This window comes from Onychomys torridus, chromosome 2, assembly GCF_903995425.1.
Source record: "Onychomys torridus chromosome 2, mOncTor1.1, whole genome shotgun sequence".
Taxonomy (NCBI): Eukaryota; Metazoa; Chordata; class Mammalia; order Rodentia; family Cricetidae; genus Onychomys; species Onychomys torridus.
This window is the reverse complement of record NC_050444.1, coordinates 21,710,674-21,733,162: the sequence shown is the minus strand read 5'-3', so window position 1 is coordinate 21,733,162 and position 22,489 is coordinate 21,710,674. Positions and strand designations below refer to the sequence as shown.

Sequence of the window (22,489 nt, the reverse complement as noted above, 5' to 3'; positions counted from 1 at the left end):
TCTCTGAAAGTTGCCAGAGTCACAGGCATCTCTACAAGATTAAATGAGTGGTAACATTGCTGGAGAGAGAAGGCTAACTGGACTAGCTCCCTCCAAAATCGACAGGGAGTTCCAAGGATTCCAGCTTCATAAATCATCATGCATAGTATCATGGACATTTCTATAAGGGGCTCCTGTGAGTCACTGGTCACGGGTGTTATTGTAAGTAATAACAGTATAGTCACTGGCTCACTAAGTGAGACTTAGATGGACTTGTTTCTCTGCATTGTCATCAATACTGGAGCTTTGGTGAACGGATATATTTATGTCTTTCAATGAATATACTATACAGAATGGCCCTTAGGATATATTTGCTAGCATCAAATGCAGTACAAATAATAGGATCTTTCATCCAGAAAAAGCATGGAAAAGAGTCAGAAATAATATTGTTAGTAATCTGTATATATACTTAACTTAGAGTCAGTTAACATTCATGACATCTGTTCATTAGTTTGTAATATCTCTATCTATCCATCTATCTATCTATCTATCTATCTATCTATCCATCTGAATGAATAATAGGGAAAGAAGTTACAAGAGACCATAAATACACATAATATGCAATGTTTGCTCAATTTTAATCTGTATAGTTGATAATGTAAATTAAATAATGGTACATGTTATCGACATTAATGCCAGCCTCTATAAAAATGATTAGCTCAATACAGATCAAAGCAGAATGGCTGCTAATATTATTTTTAAATAAAGGATGTTTTCTAGACCAATTCCTAAATTTTGGTAAGACTGAGTGCTTAGTGTTGAGAGTACTGAAAAATGCCTTTAAGGAAATTGTCGCCAAGGTTAATAGTTGGAGCTATTGTTGTGCTGATTTTACTAACAATGAACCTGTGCTGAGAGTGTTAACAGATTATTACCACAATCCCACTCGGTAAGTGGGTATTTAGTCTCAGTGCCTTGCAGGCTGTGTTTGTACTGTAGAGGATTGCTGTATCTACATCACTGCTGTATCCCAAGGCAGTTTCCCCCTCCTTTCTCCCTCTGAGTTCTTAGAGACCACATCTGTACAGATCTGATTACTACATCTGTAGCATTATTTACCTTCTCTCTAAATGAAAAACTCGGCAAGTGACAGTTTTAATCATCTATACATTTGAATGTTGTCATTTTTCTTTTCTATAATCAGGCATGCTGACTTAGGCTTGAAATCTCAACACTTGAAAGGATGAGGTAGGAGGTTCAGGAGCTCCATATCATGCTTAGTGATGTAACTATTATTTCAAGGGAAGCCTGAGATAAATAGGACCTTTTCTTTAAAATAAGAAAATATTTTTCTGCAGATAGTGATATTTTCTCTTGCACTTCCTTTTTAAACAGTACTTCAAATACATTTAGTGTAAGCAGAATGCATAGTGGTCACTACTTTTTTTATTTCTTGCATTTATGACATTGCTCCTTGGCCATTTTTACTTGCATTTCACAGTTAAATGTCCTTTTCTCTAATTTAGTTTGGACTCAGCATCTAGCCAGTTCAGAAATTCTTTCCAAAGCTGTAGTCACTTGAGGATCTGCAATCTTTTCACAGTTCACTTAAAACTTCACCATGTCTCACCCTGCATTATTCAAAATCTTGGTGACTTGCTAAGAGTGGTGGGATATCTTAGATTTTTCTTAATTGTCAAATTTCATTGTTCATTGTTATTAATTCAAATAGAATATTTTTCATATTTTCTGAGCCTTCCCAATCATATTGTATCACTATTTATTAGATATCTTACCTATGTAAAAAAAATTTATCACTGTAACAATTTAACAGGAACAAAACCATATATTGGCTTATGGTTTTAGTGGGCTTAGACCATGGTTACTTGGGCCAGTGCACTTGGGCAGAACATCCTGCTCGCAGAGTATATGAGAAAAGAGAGCTGTTCACTTCATGGTATTTATGGAAGTAGAATGAGAGGTGACAGGCATAGGATTATTTGCTGAATGATGCAACCTTAGAGACCTACGTCCTCCAGTTATGTCTCATTTCCTAAATTAGGATTTATAACATCCCAAAGCAGTGTCACCAGTATGGGAACAGGCACTCAAAACATGAAGTTTGAGAAAAGAATACTCTTCAGAACACAATGACTTGTACTGCAGAGGGTATTAGGTATCTGTGTATCATTCAATAATTAGCCCAAAATGTAGTGATGCAAACCTAGTAGACTTGCAGATTTTTACAAGCCGACAGATTTACTAAGATTTCTGGATTATATTGTGAGGATCTCACTGATTCCCATGGAATCAAAACATCTCTAATCTCTGCCAACACAATTTAAAAAATGGAAATAGAAATAATAAAGAAAACATAAACCAAAGCAATCCAGGAAATGAAAATTTTAGGACTATAAACAGAAATTTCAGAGGCAAGCTTCACAAACTGAATACAAGCAATGGAAGAGAAAGTATCAGGCATTAAAGATACAATAGAATAAATGGATATATTTGTCAATAAAAATATTAAATCTAAAAAGATTTCTGACACAAAACATCCAGGAAATCTGGGACACTATGGAAAGACCAAACCTAGGAATAATAAGAACAGAAGAAAGAGAAGAATACCAGCTCAAACTCCAAGACAATATTTTCAACAAAATCAAAGAAGGAAATTTTCTTAATCTAAAGGAGGAGCCTATCAAGGTATAAGAAGGAATACAAACCCCAAATAGTTTGGACCAGAAAAGAATGTCCTCTCATCACATAATAATCAAGATATTAAATATACAGAATCAAGAAATAATATTAAAGGCTTCAAAGGAAAATGCAAAGTAACATATAAAGGCAGACCTATTAGAATTAACCTGACTTCTCAATGGAGAATCTGAAAACCAGAAGGGCTTGGAAACTTTTGATACAGGCTCTTAGAAACCTTAGATGCCAGTCAAGATTACTATACCCAGCAAAACTTTCAATCACTGTAAATGGAGAAAATAAGATATTCAATGATAAAGTCAAGTTTATACAACATTCATCTACAAATGCAGTACTGCAGAAATGACTAGAAGGAAAAAGCCAACCCAATGAGGTAAACTACACACATGATAACACAGAAAACTAATAATCTTACATTATCAGGAAAAAACAAAAAAGGAACACCCACACTCACACTCACATACACACAAACCACCATCACTACCACTACCACCAACAAAATCACAGGAATTGGCAATCATTGTTCATTGATATCTCTCAATATTAAAGGCCCCATATCCCCAATAAAAAGACAAAGATTAGCAGAATGAACCAAAATACAGAATCCATCCTTCTACATCATACAATAAACACACCTGAATATCAAAGATAGCTATTACGTCAAGGTTGTAATAAGATATTTAAAGGAAATAGACCTAAGAAACAAGCTAGTATAGCCATTTTCATGTCAAGCCAAATAGACTTTCAACAAAAAGTAACTCAAAGATATAGGGAAAGACACTACATATTCATCAAAGGAAAATTCCACCAAGATAACATTTAAATTCTTAACATCAATGACCCAAACACAAGGCCACCCACCTTTATAAAACAGACACCTCTGCAGCTTAAGTCATACATTGATAGATGCAGACTTCAATCTGACTCTCACCAATGGACTATCCTCAAATAAAGGAGAAACGTGGAAGTTACCTGATATAATAAACCAAATGAACCTGATTCTTACAGAACATTTCACCCAAACGTAACAGAATAAACCCTCTTCTCAGCACCTCCTGAAGCTTTCTCCAAAATTTAGCAAATATACCTCCTGAAAAGACCAATTTTGATGCCAAGATTCTGTTGCAATTATTGTTACATCTGCAATTGTATCTACAATACTCTCCATGAGAATGTCATTTATTCATGTTTGTAATTTTGGTCTTTGTTCATTTATAGAATTTGCCAAGGAAGATGTTTATGTTTTCTCCTGATTTTTGGTTCTCTCTGCTTATAGCTCTTTTATCACTCTGAGTAGTATGGTTTTTTACAATAGGCATTTGGTTATTTAATTGCTCTGAGAAGTTTTTTCTATAATGGCAGGAAAGGACTGAACTGAATTTGCCATGGAGACCTGTGAGAGGCCCCTCTGGGAGTTTCCTGATGGCAAGACAAAGGATTACCTTGTCTGCCCTTTGTTGATCTACATTCATTAGTCCAATATTTCCCTTTACCACACCTTCTGCATAATCCAGAACAAGGTTGCCATTGTTCCTTGAAGAAACATTATTTCTAGGAATGCCCTGTTTAGGTTGCGTTATTTACTGCAATGAAAGAATCTGACATAATTATTTTTCTTCAGATCTCTTGAAATCATCTCTCCTACCCACATATCATCATGGTCATGAGATTCAATATTAATTGTATCCTAGATCCATTCCTCCAAGGTTGCTGATCTTGTTTTTAATAGCCTAATTATCCTTCTGCATGCTGCACTTGGGATTTTCAAAAGCCAGAGATTCAATTATTATCTGTCTAGCTTCTGAATTTGGTATCATTCCATTTACTCCTGAAGACAGCCTTTGTTAGAAATTTATGAAGGTTTCTTTTGGGCCCATAACTTTTGTAAATGACTCAATTTTCTTCCCAACTTCCTCAATTCTGTCCCACACATTCAGCAAAAAATTAGGGTGTGGTCATCATATAAAGACTGTCTTTGTATATCAGAAAAATCACCTTCTCTAAAAAGTTGATCCTGAGAAATTTCCATCCCTTTAGTCCCACATCATTGTTCTATAATTTTAGCCTCCTCTTTCCACCAGGTTCTGCACTGTAACTGTGGCCATGCCTCCAGGACTGCTGTAACCAAATCTTTCCAGTCCTGAGGGATAATCCGATTACAAGTTGACCATGAGTTTAACACCTGCTTTACAAATGGAGAATGCATACCATATGAGACTAGAGCTTGTTTAAATCTCCTGAAATGTAACATTTCCACTTGAGTACAGTTAGCTCATATACACCTTTGAGCATTTGGCAGTTCCTGTAAGGTTATGGGATAGATAAAGTTTGGTTTTGAAACAGGCTGTTTGTCTGTAACCATATAATTCAATGCTGAGATAGGTTCACCTTTAAATTTTGTCTGGGTCTAAATATCTCTATAATTTGTTTTATCAAGATTTTCTAAATCTTTTTTCTTGGCACTCAAATTAACCAACCTTTTTAACACTAAAATAAAAATGATCAAACTAATAATATTTATAATTGATGTTATGTAAATCCCATCAATATTAACTATCCTCTCATTTAATTGTTCCATTTTCAAACTGCCTAATGCATTATCAAACGGAGATCAAATTCCCTTTGTGTAAAAATGTTTCCCATTTTTAATGTGGGAAAAAGTTCTCTTTTAACTAATTCTTCCTTTTAAGATATCTTAATTGACTTACTAATTCTGCTGAGTAGAACAGAAGTCTGAGGGAGTTTCAAGGCACCTACCTAGTGTGGCAGCAGTCAGAGATGGAAATCCAGAGAGAGTCCACAATTCACCAGGAGAGAAGCAGCCAAAAGACTCCAGCCCACATGGAGTGGAGACTCCTGCCACATGCAGCTCAGGCTTGAGTTGGGGGCCTGTGAAGCCGCAAGCAGCTTTTTAGTGAATTCATGATACAGATGTTAGGGTGCCAGATATAAGATGAATTGCTTAATCATCTTATTAATAAAAACCTGGAACCAGATATTGGGGTAAAAACTGAGAGATCAGAAAAACAGAAAGAAGCCATCCACATTCTTAATACTTGGAAATCCTCAAAGTGACTTTCTTCCTGTATACCCAAACCTATATGCCTTTCTGTTCTGCATCTCACTTCCTCTCTCCACCCAGGTGCATCACTTCCTGTCTGTCAGTAGAAACCTTCAGACCTCTACGATTAGTGTTGGGATTAATGGCATGTGCCACCATGCCTGACTCTTTCCCAGTGTGTCCTTGAACTCATAGAGATCCAGGTGGATCTCTGCCTCCCTAATGCTAGGATTAAAGGCATGTGCTACCACTGCCTGACTTCTTTGTTTAATATAGTGGCTGACTTTTTCCTCTGATCCTCAGATAAGCTTTATTAGGGTGCACAATTTATTGGTGAACACAATATAGCACCACATTTTCTTAATTCAATCATACTTACTGGGACATCTTTTATGGGAATATAACAATATATTCTGTGTCACTCAACTATACTATAGTCATATTCCTATGTCTGCATACATTATTTCAAATCAGTCTCACTGTCATAATTTTACAGTAGTTTGCTAAACAAATAACTATGTAGAATAATATCATTTACCCTTTTATATTCTGTAAACAGTGTGGTGGGTATTGTGTTCCCTGAAATACTGTGTGTTCCCCGAAATAAACATATCTGGGGTCAGAGAACAGACAGCTACTAGAACAAAGCCAAAAATGGTGGCTAGAAAATGGGAAGAGTAAGCCCTAACAGACGTTGGGTGGTGGTGGTGCACGCCTTTAATCCCAGCAATTGGGAGGCAGAGCTAGCAGGATCTCTGAGTTCAAGGCCACTTTAGAAACAGCTAAGCATGGTGACTCACGCCTTTAATCCCAGAAACCCAACCTTTAATCCCAGGGAGTGGGGGCAGAAAGAGAAAGGTATATAAGGCGTGAGGACCAAGAACTAGAGGAGAGAAAAGCATGTAGTTAGTTAAGCATTTGGTTGGTTAAGCATTCACGTTTTGGAGCAGTACAGTTCAGCTGAGAGCCATTGGGATGAGGACTCAGAAGCTTCCAGCCTGAGGAAACAGGATCACCTGAGAAACTAGCAAGGTGAGATAGCTGTGGCTTGTTCTGCGTCTCTGATCTTCCAGCATTCACCCCAATAACCTGCCTCAGGTTTGATTTCATTAATAAGACCTTTTAAATTTCCTACTATAAAACAGCACCATTAAAATTATGTATTTTCAAAAACAACAAAAAGATGCTAGGTATGTTCAATTTGCAGCACAAATCCAATACAATCCACAGAAAATTCCCAACAAATTATAACAGGAAAGCTGATTCCAAAGCCATGTGGAAAAATTCAGAATTCTCAATAGGGTTAAGAAGAAATAGTACACAGTGACACAGTGTTACTTCTGTATTTATCACAAATCAACAACAATCAAGCATGTGTACAGTATTTTTGAAAGAATAGAGGAATGGAGAGAAAATTCCAGGATCGACAGCACAAAAATGTAGTCAAGTTTTCATCAAAAGACCTAAGGAAACTGAACCAGGAAAAATGTGAACTTGACCAATGTTACCTATGATTTTATGTGTACAGAAACCAAATAAACACAGACTTCACAACTCCCACAAAAATAACTCAAAGAACATAGACTTTACAACTCCCACAAAAATAACTCAAAGTGACCCTTAAATGCTGTATTTCTCACCCTCCACCTTCTGTTCTCTCTTACAGAGAGGCCAAATGCCCTAGACATCTTTCTGGAAATGGAGATGATCAGAAAGGTCAGCTGTAGCACAGCTTTCCCTCTTCTTCCTTGTGTTTTCAGGCAAACCCAATTTAACTGATGCCCACACAAAACAATGTTGAAGATTAATTTAATGTCCAATTCCTACTACATGTATTATGGCACAGGATGTAGAATTTACCCTATCCACCTGCCTAACACTAAGCACATCCAAGGAACCTTTAAAACTGGGAAACTCCATTTGTTCCCTGGAATTTACTTTCCTTGCATCATGCCATTGTGGCTGGTGGTAGAGGGAAATTAATAGCATTCTAATAAAGGATGATCCCCATCAGCTACGTTCTAACAGTTTCTAACCTATTTATAAAACTTATCACACAAAACTGAATATGGAATGCAATATTGAGAATTTCTAGAAACTAGACCTTCTGTTTTTTAATATGTCTTTCTACTGCACACCAAAAGCAATGTCTGTGTGTGCACAATGAACAGTGATATTATAAGCACCACAGCTCCCATGGCCAGGCCTGCAGAGACTTCCTGTTCCTAGGGAATACACACTCAGGGAAGCATAGAGGCTAAGGGCCACAGCCCGTGTCACCATATGGACCAACAGAACCACAAACTAACTCATGGTCCATTCAACTACCAACAGGTGTGACAACTCAGTCAATCTGCTCCTTCTGCCCAGAAGGAAATGCCCCAACTCACCAAGTCATGGCTTATGGTCTCCCTCACAGCTTCCTAAGCCTGCATCGGAAGAGAACCCTAGAAAAAACACAATATACTTCTCATTGGTACTTCTGATTTCAAGACCTGCCAGGGGTCTCTAAACAGCTAGGATAATGCAGCTGGGACTCAGGACAGGAGTACCTCCTCCACTGGATGAGGAGAGGCAAAATGACTTAGCAGCTTTGTTTATCACATTGTTCAAATTCTGAGACTATTAATGATATTCTGGGCTATTGGAGACTGTGGAAGCTCCATGTTTCAGGCTTTGTTATCCGAGGCATGTACATTTTTCCTACAATTGCTGATCAACTCAACATCTGGAGCTCTCCTTGGCCATCCTAAGGTTCTAGAATCTATGACACTTCCAGATGTCCACTGCAATCATCCACTGCAATCAGGCCCTCTCAGTAGGTGTTTGAAATCTGTTACAGGCCATCATTAAATATTGGATTGGCAGTCAAGACATTCAGGCAGAAGAATCCCAGCAAATTCCCAAACAAACTGGGCTTTATCCAGATAAACAATGATATAGTTTCTGTTCTTTCAATGTACTGTATGTTGATTCTACTATTTATCTGACAACTTACTGAAATTGAGGAGATGCACAGGGGGAAAGAGGAAACCCAGTACATAGGAAGAGACCTGAAGGAGATGAGGAAGGATAGGAGGACACGAGAACACCTGTGTAGCTCTGGGCACTGGAGCTGCTGGCAGTTCTCTGAGTCCCAGTATCAGGTCGTTGGAAACTCTAATGTCTGAGCCATCTAGTCATGACGTCCTGGAAATGGTGCACTGGAAAGAGCCTGATAAACTGCTCCTGTTCCCACCTTTTTAATTACTGTTTTTGTCTCAAACCAGCCTGGCTTATTTTTTGTCAAGTAACAAGGACACTGAGATGTGAGTTGGAAAGGGGCAGAAAGACATTAGCTGCATTCAATCAACAGCCTGATATATATATTATCCTCCCCATTCCTTATGCCCACACATCCTGAGACCCTGCCATTACAGAGATGTTGTGATCTTGGAATTCAAGGCAACTGGGACTCACATCTCCCACAGCTCAGAACTTTGAGTTCAAATGCTAATTGAAGAATACACCTTTAGCCTTGGGAGTGAGATTATCCAGAGGCCAAGACTTGCTCTGGTCTGGGGAAGACAAGGGACTCTTGCCTGAGCCCATCATAGCCACATCTGTTCCTTCAGGCCTACTTCCATATCCCATTGTAGAACTACTCCTTGGATGATATTGGAACTCTTTAACTCTGGCCTCTGCCTCCTAAGTTCTTTGATCTCAAGACTGTGACACCATGTTCGGGTGACTACTTATTTAGCTTTACTGAGTTCCATAGCATCAACAAGTGGACACTCAAATATTACCTATTTATTTATTTGTTTATTTTTATTCTTTTGGACACAGCATTTCTCTGTGTAGTTTTTGTGCCTGTTCTGGATCTCACTCTGTAGATCAGGCTGGCCTCGAACTCACAGAGATCCTCTTGCCTCTGCCTCCCAAGTGTTGGGATTAAAGGCATGTACAACCACCACCACCAGACTCAAATATTAACAATTTAAAAGTGAGTAAAAAGAATATTTATAGAAAGTAGTCATTGGGACAGGTAATGGTGGTTGATCACAGCAGGAAACAGACTAAAAAATATTGGTCCTTATTACACAATCTAGTACCATGACAATGGAATGGAATGGTGCTATCACTTCTGGAATGAAGAAGAGCCTTCTCATTCCAATGAACTTAATATACAAACTAATCTCTCATAAGCACACCCTAGAGAATAACATGATCTAGATAAGCCCTGACAGGTATGCCTGGAGGATTGTCCCTTGGCTGATTCTACAACCTTATGAAGTTAAAAATCAATATTAACCATCACATAAAATTTGCTGTGTAGATTGCCTATGTAAACAGAGAAAACATTCCTCTTTTTATTGATATCTCAAATACCAATAAGCATGTTTGAGGCTAAAGTGTATAAAAATATTTGAGTATGTACTTACTTCTTTCCCATATGTAAGCAGCAATTCTCTGGTGATCTCCAGGACAGAATTTATGAACCTTATATAGAATAAGGCACAGTGTAGAACTCTTCTGACCCATGCTTTTACCTTATTAATACAGATTCCCACACAAGCACCTCAGAAACTGACCTATGATCTTATTACCAAAAAGAAGTAGAGAGAGGGAGCGAGGGAGGGAGGGAGGGAAAGAGAGAGAGAGAGAGAGAGAGAGAGAGAGAGAGAGAGAGAGAGAGAGAGCGAGCTTAAGAATCCACCGAAATGGAACTTTGGTCACCAAAACAGCATACATGGCTTTGTATAATTCTTAAGTGTGGTTCTCCCTCACAAGACCACACTTTCCCAAAGTCCTTTCTTTCTACTAATATCTGTGCTATTCCCATGATAAACAAACATTCCTTTTAGCCAGGTATTGTCACATGAGGCTTAGGCAGGTAGATCTCTACAAAATCCAGGCCATGCATATGTACTACCTAGTGGTTTCTAGGCCAGAAAGGGTTAGAAGTGAGACTGTGACTCAAAACAGACTTACTTATCAAAATCTCTACTTAATAAACTTCAGGGCTAAGAAAATGGTTTAACAGAAAAAGTACTCCCCTTGCAACTATCCATTTAGTTCTTCATTATAAAGTCAGTTGCTAACAGTGCATGCCTATAATCCAGTGCTTTTAAGGCAAGATAAAAGCAGAAAGAAGAAATCTTACAAGCTATGACTTTGTGATGGCAAATGAGAGCCCCTGTCACAAACATGCTGAAGGGAAAGGACCAACACCCAAGGTTGTTATCTGACTTTTACACCCATACCATTGCACACATGCACACCTTTCCACACATAAATGAGCACACACATAAGGACAGTCATTAGTAAATAAATAATAAAATTAAGAGTTGGATGATGTGGCACACAACTTTTATTCCAATAGTTGGAGGCAGGAGCAGGTAGAATTCTGGGAGTATGAGGCCAACTTTGCCTACATTCTGAGTTCAAGTGCAGCTAGAACTATTTAGAGAGACCCTGTCTCAAAATCAAATACAATTCCAATTCTGATTTGTATGGATTCATGCTGAAATCCTTTTCTGAAATGCACTGAACTGTCCCAGCTTAACTTCGGCAGAGATCCCTATAAACAATTAGTTCCCACAACACCATTGAGACTGTCTCTGACTCTTTCATCTTTCCACAGAACTGCTATTTTTGTTTAGCCATTCCAAAGTCCTACTAAATAGCTTTAGAGGAAGCCACTAGAGCCATAAATTGGGTGCAAGGCTGTAATAGTAGCACTCTAGAAGTAGAGGTGGGAAGATCACTGTCAGTTTAAGAACCTGTGCTAGATAGTCTCTCTTCCTACCTCTACACACACACAAAAAAACAAAAAAAGTATAAGAAGAACAAAATTGATTAATAAAGAACACAGGAGATTTGGGAGAATATCTCTTAAGGTTATTTCAGGTGTCAGCCACTGGTCCCTGTCAAATCATTTTCAGAAATGAATATAGCTGACCAAGGCAGCAGAGCCAGTTAGATCCCCTTCCAGAATTCCAGAATTCCAGCCTGCTCAGTCTACATAGTGAGGATGATAATAGAACATATCTCTATAACACACACATGCACACACACACACACACACACACACACACACACACACACACATAGTTAAATATAATTTTTCTCTGTTGTTATACACAGGGTTTCATAAGAAAGCTCCAGCTGGCCTAGAACTCACAATGTATAGTTTAATGTATATTATATATTGAATATTTTAAAACAAATTCCAGTAAATGTTTATTTCTATACCATTGGCTCATTATTCAAAATGGGACAGTTTTCTATACTAGAGAGAGCTTCCAAGTAATTTTCTTTATATTTCCTTAAATTTGAAAAGAACGGGAAGTGAAAATTTTTCACACTGTTTATATTCCTGGTGTTTTCCTTCATCCACTCATTCTATGAAATCAATATCAATCTCCTCTTGAAATCTATTTTATAAACATTTAAACTATATTGTTTATAAATTGATAAGACTCCAAATGTGGAAACTCAAAAAATGACTATTTAGGTAAATAAATATCCTAGCTACCCAATGAATTTGTAAGGATGTTTTTCTAAAATTGTTAAAAAAAATTTTCAGGTATTGAATTGAAATTTTTGGAAGACCACTCTTTTTAAAATTTTCCTGGGTTCCAATAAATAGCAGGAGGTTGTTGAAATATAATTATAGTAGTATTTGTTGTGCTATTAACACACTGAGTTAAATAGAAGTTATTGTATATTATGAAATAAAAATGACTATACTGCATTACTAGGCTTTCTATAAATTATATGAGAAGCAACAATGTAGGCTTGTGTGTATGAGGATTCATTGTTCACTGTATCAGAATTAAAATTTGCAGTGTTTCTCATACTGTTCCTCTCAGAAAGGGTAATGAATCATGTTCTAAATATTAATGTTCACAGGAAGTATGACATGTTCCCCTGTATTGTAACCTAGGTGAAGAAACAGTGAAGCCTTACAGTTAAGAAAGGCTAAAAGTATGTTGGTTTCCATACCATAATTTATTAGACCATGAAATTTTTGGTGGAGATCACCCAAGGCCCCATGATTATATGAAGTATTCAGTTTACATTTAACCCAATGTAGGTATAATTGATGAGGTTGCTCCTTGTTCTCCAATTGGACAGGGCAGCAAGTGAGACACTTCTTTAATACTGGTAATGTGTTTTGAGATGCCTGTTTTAGTAACTCTGCTTCAACTAACAGTTACAGGTAAAACTTTTATTTTTCCCATTTTTTCAGTTACCCATTGAAAAGCCATACCATTTTTAATTCTAAGACATCCTGGTGTATTACTTGTTATTCATAGCCATACATATAAGCATATCAGAAGCCTTATTGTAATAAGCAAAGTAAAAAAAAAAATGGCTTTTAGACATGTAAAAATAGCTTAGTCTGGAACTCCACAACACTCAAGGCTGCAACTGATAACCAGAACTCTGTGACATCACTCAATGAAGATTACCAGAAACAGTACTAAAGCCCATTATTCCAACTGGACAGTATATAAGTGGAGAGCAGAAGCAATGCTCTGCTGTGCACATCTATGGAGATATCACCTTGATCTTCCCTGTAGCTGGAGAGTCTTGCCCAGAATCCTGACCCTTGAATCAGAGACTTCTGTTAGAGACTGGACCTGACCGTCTCCTAAGATTTGTCACATAGCTGAGCAACCTTGATGACATAGGCTTAGGATGACAGTTGCAAATATCGAGTGTGAACCTTCTCTGATGACCATCAGCACAGTAAAATATAACTTTTGTTAAACTAACTATGTGTATCTACCTTCTTGGGGTGACATAAGCTATATGAGGATACTAGCTGAATGTGAGCCTTGCAAGCAAGTCGGTATGCCCCATTACTCCATAGTTTCTTTTGTGCTTCCTGAGTCCTGAGTGAGATTTCCTACCCCGACTTCTCTCAGCAGAGGAACTGTGAACTGGAACTATAAGGAGAAATATACCATTTTCCCCTAAATTTACTTTCAGTCATGGTATTTGCCACATGGTATTTGCCACAGCATCCGAATAAAATTGGGGACCTTGTTCACTCACAGAATCCCAAGCTTTGTAAACACAGACAGATCTTCAAATAGTTTTGCTCTATCTTTGGGACTGATATTGTGTTATAGAAGTCTTAAGGAATAAAGCTACCTTGCCCAACCCAGAAAACAAATTTTCACAAAAAATGTTGAGATTATTTCAGCACTTCAGTGACTCTGTTGAACTTCCTCATGAAACCACAGCTGAGAACCCCTGGTCTTATGCTCTTTCCATTCCTTTTCCCATAAGGAAAAAAACAGGTAAGCAAAAGTAATTGGTTCTGTTTTTCCTTGAACATCATTCTGAGACATGGGACAACTTAAAAGCACAGTACTCTTGTTCTAGTCTCTACAGAGTGTGTTTCCCACAAATAAACAAGGATTTTCTCAAAGAATTGGAACATTTAAGGTGCTTTCCTTTGAGTGACAGTGCCACATAGCTCTTGGACAATCTTAGCGAGTCAACAGTGGTAATGCCATGGTTGCAATGTAGATATAACTTCAGCTGCTGCTCTGTCTCTACCTGAAGGACTTCTTCAGGCTGCTACATTCTGACAACAGCTCAGATAAGTAGCAGCTCTGTGAGGCTCCTCCAGAGTGCCTGAGGCCCTTCTCTTTGTAGCTCACTAAACTGAGTGAGGATCTGGTCATGGCTTCTGCTCTACCTGTATGGTAAGAGTGATAACTTCTCAGCCTGTGAAGGAATGAACCAATGCCTGGAGCCCGATTCACATCTATGCCTCTGTCCTGAGGGTCTCTGGAAACAATAACCCATTACCAAATGCCCTATCTTCCCTGTTGTAGTTGCCACTGCTGCAGGGTCTTCAGGAAGTCCACATTCTGGTAGCAGATCAGAGGTTGGAGGAAACCTTTGAAGGAAGTGAGTCACCATCCCCTTTTCAAAGCATCTCACTCTTTGTTAGACCTCTGGGAGTCAGAGGTTGCAATCAACAAGAAGGGAATCTAGGCCAGAGGTACAAAGCCTAAGTTTTAATCTCTGTCACACCATTTTAGAATCACAAGTGCCTTTTCACTTTGTGGCTGTTTCCTTCTCCCTTCCTGGAGCTCATTCTATAGCTGGCCCAGATTTGTTGTGATTTATGCACAACAATTTCTTAAGAAATTAATTGCCCAGGAAATTAAAGGAAGTTCAATTGCACCATGGGAAAAACCTAGTAGTGGTTGGTGAGGCTCAATTCCCCTAACTGACAGCTGAGTGCCCTCTGGAGGAGAGCTGGTGACTTATTCCTCTAAGTGGTTGGTATCCTTTTTTCTTACTGTTGGAAGTGACTGATATGTAAGTATAATTAGGGGAAGAGGTAAAAGCAATAATAGTAATAGGCTTGTTCTTACTGAGCTGGGGAGAGAAGCCAGCCTTTTAGACAAGCAAAAAGGCACAGTGCAGAGGAAGGATAAAGGATGCATGTATGGTGTCTGTTGTAGCTAGAATTCTAACTCATCACATAGAATTGCTATTAACAGCATGTGCACTATCCCTGCTTTTCCAGAGAGAAAACGGTGGTTGCAATGCTTAAGATACACAGGCTTGCCATGAGTTTTGATGTATTGTTTTTCGCTAACACATTCAGAGCCTGGAAATAGTGTGCATGTCTTGTATTGGTCCTGCCTTTGTTTTAAGTGAATTAGTAAACATAACAAAATCAATAAAAACACATGTATAAAAGGAAAGACAAGGAAGAGAGCTGTGAAAGACAACAAAAATATTCTTAGCAACTTGTGGGCCATATTTCAAAGAGACCAGTGATTGTGGCTGATTACAAAAAAACATAAACAAATCAAGTAGTTTTCTGCACTTTTTTTTTTTTTTTTTTTTGTAGAGCTGAGGATCGAACCCAGGGCCTTGCGCTTGCTAGGCAAGCGCTCTACCACTGAGCTAAATCCCCAACAATGAAGTAGTTTTATAAAGTGTCCCTGGTGGCATATCTCATGTTCATGGGTCATCTAAACCAAATTTTCTCTGGCTGGAGGAAACTGACACACAGAAAGGCTAAACTGCCAGCCACACACCAGAGAACTGCAGTATGGGGCCTCTGGCTGTCTCCCTCCTTTGGAATTGTCACTGTTGCACTGTTCCTCAGATCTACATCCTATCCCCATAAATGTGGTTATTGGGGTTCCTGGGCAAAGTCGGTAATCTCCTTGGCTAGCCCTTTGAGTTGCTCATAAAGGGCTATCACATGCAGGCTGGAGGATGAGGACCACATCAGAATGACTTCTATTCTAATTGTTTGTATATATTTTTAAAGGCAAAAGTTTGTCAAAGATCAGTTTCCACAGATCTTTCTGTGGAAGCACAGAAGTTAGAGGTCAGCCTAGAACTAAAGACACTAGTGGACAGATTGCCACTTACTATGTCTACCCACCACCTGTCAGGTAAAGTGCCCCTTTGGTTTGACCTTTAAGGTGTTTCTGCTGACCTCCAAGGAATGGTACACCATAAGGGTGAGATTCATCTTTAGGGCTGTGATTACAAATTCATTTCCCTACATTTCAAAGTTTTTAGGGTCAGGAAATCCATAGAAAAAAATAAATTCCTATGAAGTTAAACCTGTTTTATGTAATAGAAGAAATTATGGTAACACTTGGTATGGCAGGACACTATGTAGAGCAATTTCTGGATAGGATGATAGGCTGTCTGAGTCAATGGGTCTCTATGTGGTTTTGTAATATAGTGACTTGAGAAACACAGGGTAGAGCTCAGAAGGAAGAAGGATCTCTTGCTCTGGTAGTGATGCGCTGTTGCTAAGCATGGTATTCATTACTTTCACGTCTCCCTGACTTCTGGAAACCCCAGTGTCACAGACTGGTGTCTTAGCATCTTCATTACATACAGGTTCTAGGCTCAGCAACTTAGGAGACAAACAGTATCTGCTCATTACTATTTCTATACTAAACCCAATAGAACTTAAATATTTCCTTTTAAGAAGCAATATCCAGAAGTCTATCTCCAGCATTGTTGGGAAACTCTCCTTTGGTGCATTCTATCCTCTTTTGTTCCCTTATTTCTGGGACACAGATGGAGCCAGGATTTGTAGTGAGTGCCCACTGTGCACAGAGAACTGTCAAGAAAGGGACTGAGATTACCCTGAACACCCTGAGCCTCCATGAACATCACCCTGGGTATTCCTCCAAAGAAAGAGATCATTCACACTTACAAGGTCATCAGGTTCTCTGACTTGTTTCTTGAGGACCAGTGCTCCTTGTGTTCATGAATGTCTGTGATTTGATAATGTGTGGTGTTCAGAGGGCAGGTTTGCTGTATTGATCAGAGTTTTTTAAAGTTACTAAAGTCAAAACTAAATATACTACAAATTAAATATGTGGTCTTCATTTAGGGCTATCAATAAAATGACTGAGAAAATATTAAAGGTGCTAGAAATATTGAGCCGTAACTGTGGTGTAGCTATTTCATTACTTGGTGTCACTGTTCATTCCCAAATAGCCCTATTTCATATTTCTCCAGCTTGGTTTGAAGCCATTCCCTTAAGCACCTAGGGATTTAGTTGAGTTTTCAAGAGACCTGAAATTAGAACAACTAGAGATATGTCTCATTGCTTTAGGGTTAAAAATCATTTCACCCATTCTCTAAGTCCTTATGAAAGGACATTAAATGAAAAATCTCTGCTGCTGCACTGTTATCAATCAAAACATTCCTCTGAATTTCATACTTAATTTTCATTGTTTTGTAATTGCCTTCAGGTTTTCACTATCTCACTGAGGGAACCAATGCAGCTTAATAGTATCTAGCCAGTTCTATTGTCCTTGTATGCACTGCTCTACTTAAAAAACCCTTATTTACTAAAAAGTACACAACTGCCCTTTATCTGAAAAATTCTTCCAAATTAAGGAGTGACTGCTTGACTTACACTGTAGAACAAGAGCCTTCTCTTTAATGGTGATTATCTTGAAAATTCCTGCCCGATTCACTAATGGATTTCTACCTGAACTACCTAGTGCTGTTTTCCTCTACGACCACAGACTTTGCTTTTCATCTCACTTGTTGCTCATGTTCACTGTAGACCTAAATGATTCATTAACAGTAACTATCCAATAGAATCAATATTCTGTCTAAAAATCAATTGCTTTTGAATTCTGCCTCACTCAATTTTGCAGGAACTGTGTAGAATAAAAAACATTTTGGGTCAAATATCACACAAATGACTGCTAGCTTAATTTTTCTTGGAAACTATTTCACAATGAGATCTTATGATCTTGACCTCAACTATATGGATTAATATTGACCCTCCCATTTTCCAGGTCCTACAGCAATAGCCATTTAAGCCCCATGTACACTTTCCATGCATTCGCTATCAAAACTCCTGATATATTCAACATTCTTTCACAAGACAATTATTTCCAGGTTATTTGTAGTAATAAAATGACTTTTATGGTACCATTTTTCATTCTAATTTGTTTCTTTGTTGCTGTGACTCAATTCTCTAACCAAAAGCAACTCAGGTAATGAACAGGTTTATTTGCTTGATACTTTCAGGTCCAAGTCTATCACTGTGGGAGCTTAGGATATAAACACAAGCTAGTAACTGAAGGCAAAACCTTATGGAAACATGGTTTCCTTGTTTCCTCTTGCTTTGTGATTGTCTCATGCTCAGCTAGTTCTCTTGTCCAGCAAAGCCAATTATACTGCCCTGCCTGCAAGATATGCAAAAACATGATGAAACAAAACATGTGAGAGGGCCCAACCAATGATTGGTTTCACTTTAGGTCTATACCATGGGAGGGCACCCATGCCCTACATATGGATGACCCCAAACTCAGAGACTCAAATGGCAATTATGGGGTCTACATGGGCCTGCACCAGGCACTCTGCATATGTATTGACTGTTAGCTTAGTGTTTTATGGGAATCCTAATAGAAGTAGCAGGTATCATTTTGAATTTTTCTTGCTCTTGAGACTTTTCCTGCTATGGCCTTGCCTTTTCCAGCCTCAATGTGAAGGTTTTGCTTTGTTTTGGATTTTACCGTGTCTTGTTTGGTCATGTTTGTATATTCTCTCTTGGAGATCTGCTTTTATCCAGAGTAAACAAAAGAGGGTAAGTAGATCTGGGGAAGAGGGGAGGTAGACAGGTGATAGGAGTGGAGGGAGGGAAAACTGATTAGAATGTATTGTGTGAGAGAATAATCTATTTTCAATTAATAAGAATTAAATATTTTCTAAATGAAAATGCAAACAAGGAAGGAATCAACCATAGAAAAAGAAAAGTAACGTAGTAAAGAAAGGGACAGATGCATCCAGTTCTTGTTCTGTGTGTGTAGATGGTGACCGTGACATAAGAGCTTATTTCAAGCTCATTATTAGGCCTTGTCCAGATTTGTGAAATGAGAATATTTATTGTCAGCAATGTGAAAGATATATCATGCAGGAAACAAACAGAGATCAATCTTGTGTTATACATTAAAATGTTAAATGTTTAAGAACATTCTCCAATGTAAAAATGAATGTGTTACCATTTAAGGAAGGTTATTTGATAAGAAAATAAAGAGATGAGTCACTTGTCTAAGCATATTACATATTTGTTAAACTATAATTTATTGTCATTATTTTATTTTTAAAAAGTCAGTCTGTTTCTTAACCTCATTTTTACATTTTCATGTAGTATGAATCACTGGCAGAAAGCTCTCATTCCATTGAAATAAAGCAAAATTTTGCATTTTTACAAATTTCCATAATAGCACAATTGCATCTCATCTCTATAACAACTCTTGCTACAAAAAGCTTGATGTTTAATACTTCTCCAGTTACTAACTAAATAAATGTTGGGAAAACCCTCTGAAGGAGATTGTTTTCAATAGATTCTGTCTTCTTGCTGCCCTTAATTTTCATTTGCTACCTGTAGCATAGACAAGATGCCTGGAGCTCACATCACCTTGACCACTGAGAGTGCATTAAAGATGAAAATCAGAAAATCAGGTGGGACTAAGAAGTAAGGTGACATAGCATAAGTTGTTATTATTTGCAGTTTCATGACCAATAGAGCACTGACTGAGTCCTTTATAAGTGTATAATCCTTTAGCCATTGCTATTGTCTTTATTCATTTAGCACTTTGTCTTCTTGAAGCCCCAAGCTTGTCATCAACAAGTTAAACTTCAGGTTATTTTCATATTTTGACTGCCATCGATATAATAGCTATGAGCATGAGAATTCTGGTACTTCTTAATTCTAACTTCCATAGAAATTATACTGAGAAGAATGCTGGGATCCATAGCAATTTTGTCATTTTATGAGAACTCTCTATACTGTAAACACCCATGACCCCTCGGAAAGACAGAAAATGCCTGAAGAATATGGTTTTCTGTTTTTTTTTAGTAACTGGGTTCCTTGGGTATAGGTAATGTGTCCAAGTGCATGAGAATACATACACAAAATACGTGTGATTTTGTATCAACTATTGCAATGAAACATGATTTTAGCTAATTTTAGTTGATATCTGTAGAAAATCCCAAACTATTATTATCAAAATTTACTTTGCATGCTACTATATAATCACGTCAATTCATATTCATTGACAAATTCTGGAGCACGTTTCACTTTCACTCTTTTTGCTATCACAATTAAGTTATAGCTAGTAGGATATCTTTTATATAAACATAACAATGCATTCAGTGTCATGAAACTATACTGTAGCCCACTTTCTATGTCTTTGTTCATTGTTTCAAATCAGTTTCATTGTCAGAGTTACTGTAGTTTGCTAAGCAAATGATTATCTAGAATAATATCTTTTGCCATTTTATAATTTTGCAAAGGACACTATTATATTGTCAACAACAACAACAAAAAGATGTTGGGTATGTTCAATTTATAGCCTAAAGTTAATGCAATACACAGAAAATTCCCAACAACTTATAACAAGAAAGCCAATTCCAAAGCTATGTTCCTTGAAAAACTCAGAATTTTCAATAGGATTAAGAAAAAAAATGGTACACATGTTGACATGTGACTTTTATACCTAACACAAATCTACAATAATCAAGAATGTGTACAATATTTCTGAGAGAATAAGGAGATAGAGAGAAAAGGCCAAAAACAAAAGCACAAAAATATAGTCAAGATTTCATCAAAAGTCTTAAGAAGCCAGGCGGTAGTGGCGCACGCCTGTAATCCCAGCACTCGGGAGGCAGAGGCAGGTGGATCTCTGTGAGCTTGAGGCTAGCCTGGTCTGCAAACTAAGTTCCAGGACAGCCTCCAAAGCTACAGAGAAACTCTGTCTCGGAAAAAAAAAAAAAAAAAAAAAAGTCTTAAGGAAACTGAACCAAGAAAAATAAAAAAAATAAAAAAATAAAACAAAACAGGAACTTGATCAATGTTACTTATGATTTTATGTGTATAGAAACTAAATAAACATATACTTCACAACTCCCATAATAGTAACTCAAAGTGACCCTTAAACTGGTATATTTTTAATCCTCCAGCTACTACTGATTCCTTTTCCAAATAGAGAGGTCCCATGCTCTAAGAGCTCTCTCTGGAAATTGAAGTGGATCAAAAAGGTTGGCTATAGTCATGCATCCCCTTATTCCCCCTTGTGGTTTTAGAAAAAAACTAATCTAACTGATGTCAAAACAACAAAACAAATTTGAAGAATAATGTGTGCTTCCTGACATACAGATCAATACACAAAATGTGGAATCTGGCCTATCCACCTGTATAGTGATATTTTATTTGTATTGAAATGTGATTTTATTTGTATGTCAATAAAGTTGCTTTGAGGTCAGAGCAAGCCAGAGCAGAAGCCGAGCAGTAGTGGTGCACGCCCTTAATCCCAGCACTTGGGAGGCAGAGCTAGGCGGATCTCTGTGTGTTCAAGGACATAGCCAGCATAGCAGACACACGCCTTTAATTTCAATACCAACCATAGAAGACCTGGAGGTCTGTACAAACAGGCAGTGATGTGGCTGGGTTACAACCAATGAGGGAGGAGAACAGAAAGTCTTTAAATAGACAGGACGCACAGAAGTAGGTCTCGGGCGGAGAAGAGGAACCGCAGAAGCAGTGAAGGGTAAGGTTTTCCGCCTTGGCTCTGACCTCGTGGTTTTTAACTCTGCAACTGGCTCTGTGTTTCTTATTTAACAAGCAGGATACATCTACAATTGGCGCCCAACGTGGCAAGAATTCATTAAAAAACCGCTTGCCTTGGCAGTGGGTCCAGCTTCCCACCTGGGCGGGCCTGGCTCCCTAGCTCCAGCTTAGCCCCGGTCTAACCCAGGCCTAGCTCAGCTTAGGACTCAGGCCCAACCTATCTTAGCCACAAGCGGTTACAGCCGCAGCTGGAGTTACTTGCTTAAAAAGCCGGTGCTACAAACAACTCAGGCCTGCGGGAGCTACCGCTAATTGCAGGAGCTACACGCAACTGCAGATAGGCTGCTTTTGTCTGAAACGCCAGCGCACGTGGTCCGGCGGAGCTTAAGGAAGCCAGAGCCCAGGCTCGACTCGGCTCAGACCGGAACATTGAAGCGGTTGGATTCCCACCTCGGACGCTAGGTAGCTGTTTGGAAATTCCCTCGGATTTCTACTGTTCTACGCAGAATTGGTAAGTCATTTATATCAGATATTTTAAAGGAAACTATTTAAAAGAGATTTTTTTCCACATTAAAAAAAAATGGGTTTTATGTGTACATTGGAAGAAAATTGGGCTTTGTTTGAAATTTTAGGCAGTA

At 38.1% G+C, this 22,489-nt stretch overlaps 1 protein-coding gene across 3 annotated transcripts in view; it reads right to left on the bottom strand.

The window, feature by feature from the left end:
* LOC118578098 (zinc finger protein 431-like) overlaps positions 1-22,489 on the bottom strand; it is a 146,569-nt gene that overhangs the window by 27,827 nt on the left and 96,253 nt on the right. The window contains exon 1 of one of the 3 annotated variants that reach the window (XM_036178754.1): positions 8,149-8,193. The exons of the other annotated variants lie outside the window; for them this stretch is intronic. The gene's annotated coding sequence lies outside the window, so the exon portion shown is untranslated. Of the gene's footprint in view, positions 1-8,148; positions 8,194-22,489 lie in introns of those variants that run through there. 3 annotated transcript variants of the gene reach the window in all.